The sequence below is a fragment of the Chrysochloris asiatica genome, unplaced genomic scaffold (assembly GCF_000296735.1).
Source record: "Chrysochloris asiatica unplaced genomic scaffold, ChrAsi1.0 scaffold00377, whole genome shotgun sequence".
In the NCBI taxonomy this organism is placed as follows: domain Eukaryota; kingdom Metazoa; phylum Chordata; class Mammalia; order Afrosoricida; family Chrysochloridae; genus Chrysochloris; species Chrysochloris asiatica.
Genome location: NW_006408895.1, coordinates 704955 through 711612, shown reverse-complemented (window position 1 = coordinate 711612; position 6658 = coordinate 704955). Strand labels below are relative to the sequence as shown.

The 6658-nt window shown below is 37.0% G+C and overlaps 1 pseudogene; it reads right to left on the bottom strand.

The window, feature by feature from the left end:
• Positions 1–5689: 5689 nt before the first annotated feature.
• LOC102815319 lies at positions 5690–6289 on the bottom strand (annotated as a pseudogene).
• Between the last annotated feature and the right edge of the window lie 369 nt (positions 6290–6658).

Here is a 6658-nt window from a genome sequence, read left to right as displayed (position 1 = left end):
TGTCTTGGGGTTTGGATAGCATGTTGTTTTAGACCAATATGTTCCTTTCATTGTGTAGCTTTTTTTTTTTTTTTTTTTTGTGGCTGACAGGTTGCCTAATGCCCTGGCCTGTCTCATGACTAGGCTAATCCTGTCATGAGAGACTTTAAATGCATTTGTGACAATCACCCTATTGGTCTTTTTAGATGGACCCATGCTCTGGTTTTCTTTGCAGCTATGGAACCAGAAATTCCACAAACTTACAAATTTCTATGACAGTAATTTATAACAAAAAGAAATGTTTTAACTTATAGTATCAAAACTTGAGCTAGAACAGCAACTTTCTTGGAACCTCATCACTGTCACTAGTGGGGGAAAACGTTGGCAAAATTTCTTGGAAGACTAAAATGAAATCAGATGAAGCAAGAAAACATAAATAGGACAACATGAAATTAAATCCTTTGATAAATATTGAAGAACTCAAACACAATTTAAGTCAAGAGGTCATTTAATCTTCAACAGTCCCATGGCTAATGGAAGTGGAGAGATTTAAAGGGCTTGTACTGGACCAGGGCCCGGTTCCTCAGTCCTCTGGGGACCATCATTGGTGGTGTGTCTTCAAATCTCACTTCTGACACCAACTGTTGTTGTTGTTGTTGTTGTTAAGTGCCATTGAGTTGGTTCCAACCCATAGCGACCCTGTATAGTGTTTCCAAAGACCAGCTAGCTGGTGGGCTTGAGCTGCTGGCCTGGCAGTTCAAACTGACCTTGATATCCAGAGCATTAGAGTTAAAAATCCTCAATTAAAAATTAAAGCAAAGAGTTTTATTGATGAACTAGAAGTTTAAGTTGGGAAAACACAAATTGATTCACCGAGAACCCCGATCCCTGAGCTATTCGATTTCAGGGTTTATAATGGCAAAATCCAAAAACAAGAAATACAGATTGAAGGGTATCATGATAGATTGGTAATTACATAGAATTGTTTGCACATAATTCTTATTGGTAATTGAAAATAACATCTGAAGGAAAACTACAGGAGATAGACTTTGGCTGCTCACAAATTATTTTGCAATATTTAAAGAGTAATAATCTTTAGAGCACATCTTGACACCAACAAGTATGTATTAATCTGTGACACATCTTGACACCTAGTGAACAATTCTTGACCGAGTTAGCAAATATTCTGAGTATTTCAAAGCAAAAGTAACTTCTGAGAAAAGTCAAGTTAACAAAAATGAGGTCATGGACAAAATGGGGTCAAGCCTATATTTCAGTCATGTCAAATGTCTTGGATTTTCATTCCTTGTCATACTTAACAAGTACAAGTGTTATGTAATTACTTTTGCTGTTGTTTTAGATGCCTGTATGCTAAAGATAAAGCAAGATCATGTCTATGTGTAACTGAGCATACATCAATTGTTATGATTCTAGGTTCTAACTCAACCAGATTTAACTACAAATTCTGGCTGCCACAAGTCCATTGCTTATCCCACATATTAATTAGCTCACTAAGCATTGTGATCTAATTAATATATGGTAAATTGCTGGTAAGGCAGCTGGTAAACATTAAGGGCTCAGTCAAATGTGGCCTTCATAAACACAGAGGCTTATACAAGTTTATTTGTGTGAATGCACATTTTACTGCAGTTAATAGTTTATTAGGTGCTGCCTTGAATTTCTCAGAATGATGAGAGATTTTACCTTTCACACAATGGGTAATTACGAGAGTACTTGTTTGAGAATTAGTAGACCTGACCCCATACACAGCTTTTATGCTGACTTGGTCTCTGACTTCAGATAGCATGAGTCAGCAGAATCACCTAAAAGTAGTGACAAACTAAAATAAAATTAACCCAGAGTGGAGGAGGGAAGTGTTATCTATGAATTTCACAGCAGTAGAGACAAGCACCTGAAGATGCATTGTTGTGTAGTAGTTAAAAGCTTGGTTTCTCACCAAAAGGTTGACAGTTTAAACTCACTATCCATTCTGCAGGAGAAAAGTCCTGGTGACTTGTTCCCATAAAGATTATAGTTTAGGAAACCCTATATGGCACTTCTAAGGTGCTCTGGTAGCGTAGTGATTATGAATCGGCTGCGAACTGTAAAGTAAGCAGTTTGAAATTACCAGCGGCTCCTCGGGAGGAAGATGAGGCTTTCTGCTCCTGTAAAGATTTACAGCCTCGGAAACCCTGTACAGGGTCGCTATGGGTCAGAACTGAGTCGACGACACTTAACAACAACATATATATATTGTTCCATTGTCAACATATAGTCCTATTTTCACTGTTGTTGACAATTAATGGGAATATTATCCTTATACTTTTTGGCACTCACAATATATAATAAAGATCTTTTTATATTAACACATAATTTTTCTTTCTTTTTCCTTCTTCCAAATATATGTAGCTATTGTTGTTAAGTTACATTGAGTCAGTGCATAGTGATCCTGTATAAGGTTTCTGAAGAACAGTTAGTGGGTTTAAACTACTGACCTTTTGGTTCCCATTCCACTGCTGATCCTATAGCACTACACCAGGAGTCCCAGATATATAGAAATCTGCTTTATAGACCTTCATTTAATTAGTATACCTATTCTTCACTTATCAACCATCTCATTATATGACATTTTGTATTTAAGACATTAGTAAAAAATCTACTGTCTGACGATTTTGTGCATTAACTGCGTATATCTAGCAGAGCAGTAACAAGCAGTGAGGTCTGAGGTGAGTGTAACACTGCCTGTGATGTAATAGCAAAAAAACCTGTTGTCAACTTGGCTGGGCCATGATGTTCAGGGTTTGCTAATTATGTAATGGTAGAAAGCATCAGTCATGTAATAATATAAACATCCTCCATTTTGTGATCTGATGTGATAATCCTCTTGTTTTGCACAATGCCAATTCTTACAGAATGATCTAGTCTTTGGAATCTACCATGTTGATAAGCAAGGGGTCAGGGTACCTTACTGAAGGGAACTCTTGTTGTAATTGTTAATAAGTTTCTGTGTAACTAACATGAGTTTCTTGAGAAAGCGTTGGTGTTCTGTTTATCTTGCGCGAGGCACAGTAGGGGTTAAACGAATATTGACTGAAGAAAAGAAGGAATGATTCAGAACTTTGCAATTCTGGTTTATTTATTTACCCCTTTTCTCCCAAAGATAGCATATGTTTACCCTCCAGAAATGGCCTACCATTCCCTCCCCACACACTCCTGGTAACAATCAAAAAATGTCTCTTTTAATGTGCAAACTATTTTTGACTTTTTACAATAGTGGTCTTATACAATGTTTGTCATTTTGTGACTGACTTATTTCATTCAGCATAATGACCTCCAGGTTGTTTCATATTATAAGGTATTTTGTAGGTTAATCATCAATTCTTTAATGTTGCATAGTATTCCATTGAATTTTCCTTATTCAGTGTTGTTTTGATGGACATTTATGTTGTTTTCATAATTTCGCTATTGTGGACAGTGTGTGTGATGAACTTGGTATACATATCTCCATCTGTGTCATGTACTTTATTTCTCTATGATATATAACAAGTAAAGGGATAACTGGGTCAAATGATATTTCTATTTCTAACTTTTTTTAAAACTGCCATACTGTTTTATACAGTGGTTGCACGACTGTGAAGGACATTTTGATTTTCCATTTTTGCAAGTTTTTGGAATTACATAAAATTATATTTAGTGAATAATCTTATTCTTAAGTCATATTGAATGTGGATAATTTTATTTGCTAGATAAATTTTCTCCTGATTTAAAAGGTAAATGTACAAAGTGTAGTTTTGGCAGATATTGATAAATTGTCTACCCTAGAGGTAGATATTGCTCAGGTAAATCTGAAGTATCTGCTAAAACTGAATTTCAATTTTAAGACATTACTATGGGGAATTATGAGACATGTCTGAGCCACACTCCAGTGACTCTGATGTGGGTTCACCTTGTGCTGCTTACCTGTTACCTCATCAGTCAAGTAACCTCAGCTAGTTTTATATAAAGAAATGGTCACACGTTAAAAGGTTTCCCCCAACTTTTCCAATCTTTTGTTTTGTTTTGGGTTTTTTGAGTGCAGGTTTGGGGATTTGCTTTTTCCTTCTAGGCACAACACTGACAATAGAGGAAAGGCTGTGGAGAGGTCTGGTTTTTGCTTTTTTGTTAAATGAGTCCTATAGAAAGTTCACATTCGAATTTCTGTTTTGATGGTTTCCCCAGGAGAGAAAAACATACGTCCACACTTTTTTCAAGTGTTTACCTTTAGCTTTGATTTTTGAAAATTTTTAAACATTTATTTTGAAGCTAAAGAAGAAAAAAAACAAAACAAAACAAAAAAACATGCTGTTAATTAGGCTTTTTCTTTTTTCTTTGGAATTTATTGTGCTTTACCTGTTTTCTTCCCTTTTTTTGTTTTTGGTGCAGGATGTGGGGAGACCAAAAGAAGGAACATTAATAATTTCTTGTACTTCAAAAGAGTTTTCCTTTTTGAGAAACGCCTGAGCATGGAAGTTCTTGAAATATATAAAAAGTAAAAGATATGTTGCAATTGAAATTCTTCAGGTTAATATGAGCAATTTTGACTTCCAAATTAAAACTATACTGCTGATGAACCCAAGGGCTATTAATAATTCTCAATTAAAATAGATATAGCTCCTGAGGAAAAAAAAGGGAGGGGGTCAGCTGGAGTCTGGTGGCTGGGTATGGGTCTCCGGCCTGTTTTTTGGACACCCACCAATAATGTAAGAGAATGCCTGTTTTCTCAAAGTTTTCCAACAATTATTCATTCATATTATAAATATGTATTAGGTATTTACTATACCTTATATAGAGTCTTGGTGTGGTGCTGTAGGATAAAGCACTGGACTGCAAGTTTGGCTTGAACCTCTGGTTGGTGGTTCAAACACACTGGTTGCTCCTTGAAAACCCTGTACCAGGTCACCTTGAATCAGAACTGACTAGATGGCACTTAACAATAAAAAATACCAGTTTGCATAGTTTTAACATTCTCTAGAACATTCTTAGAGTCCTGGTGTGGTGCTGTGGGCTAGTTCACTGGACTGCAAAGTTTGTTTGAACTTCAAGGTCAGCAGTTCAAGCTCACCAGCTGTTCCTTGAAAATCCTATACAGGGTGGCTATGGGTTGGAACCCACTAGACAACACTCAACAACAATAGAGTATTCTTTAAGCCTTCATGAACATATTTATTGTGTTTGTGATGAGACATCAGGTGCTCTCTGAGCTACAAAGGATAAAAGGAAATCCTCTCTTTACAAACTAACAAAGGTAAAAGGTAAAACATTTTCACAACAGCATGGACCACAAACTCAGAAATAGGTCTGGGTTTAATACAAATGACATAATTCCTATTCATCTACAGCTACTTTTATAACTGCATACAGATAATGAATTAGGCTAAAATGCACTATAGTATTTGATAGACTTCAGGGCCAATATCCTGAAAATACATTTTGAAATCCCAAAGAAGCAAGACTTGAAAGTAGACATTTTAAACCTAACTAATCTACAGCTACAAATTTTTACTCTTGATATCATTTACCTTTGTAGGGAGTCTCCCTGTCTCCAAAGGATAAAAGCAGAGTAGAATCTGTATAACATCTACACAGAAGTCCATATTGGAAAGGCTATAAAGATTTGTAGCACATGAGATGATGCCTTCTGCTCCTTCACACTGCACACAAATCACGTGAATTATGTTGCATATCTCTTGGTCCACTGTCTGGCTATCCTGTCATGTTCTGCTCTGTTGGTAAAATACTGAGTGGCTATGCTTCCAATCATAGGACCCGCAGGGTTGTAATCTGTCAGAAGTGAACAAACAAACAGCAAAACTTCTGAAATAGTCAAAGCAGGATTCCAGTTATCTTTGAGGTTGTCCAGATAGATGGCTCCCTGACTCTTGATATTGCAGTGATAAATTCTGGTGTGGAAAGTAACCTTTGGTGGTTTATATGAATAATCTGAGGAAAATGTGATATCCAAAAAAACCACATCACCTTCATACAAAAACCTGGTGGATCACCGTTGATCTCCTTATTTGTTGTAACCTTTAGGCCCAACACTGCAGTTAGGAGAAGGATCAAGGGTGATTTCTGCTAGTTCCTTCTGAATTCTTTTAGCACTAGTGGATAATTTAGCAGTGGTTTTGCTAAACAGTTTGGTGTATTTCTTCTGCTAGGTGGCTTTCTTCTTCTTCAGGCTCTAGATCAGCTGGGTCTTGCTGGTCTGCATCTGAACTACCACTGCTGGTGTTGGGCTCTTATCATCTGACCTCTGCCAATCACTGGACATATTGGTGAAGTTATTTCTTGGGAAACTCTGCCAACCGCCCTGCCCACTCGCATGCCTTTAAGGTGTGGGGGAGGGAGACGGAAAAACATCCTTCCTTAAGAAAATGGAGGCATCTTGTCGTGGGGTGGTGAGCGGCTGGGGGAGAAGCGAAGGCGAAGTCTGACCAGGGAATGTGGAACATTGCCAGAACATTCTTAATTAGGAATTATATCCAAGTTTTATAAATCAAATCTCATTATGGTTCAAATTAAGAATAGACTTGTCTGTTAATTAAAAGGTTGGTGGTTTGAATCCATGCAGTGGCAACTTAGAATAAAGGCCTGATGATCTACTTCCCCAAACTCAGTCATTCACAGTTTTCCTCTGACA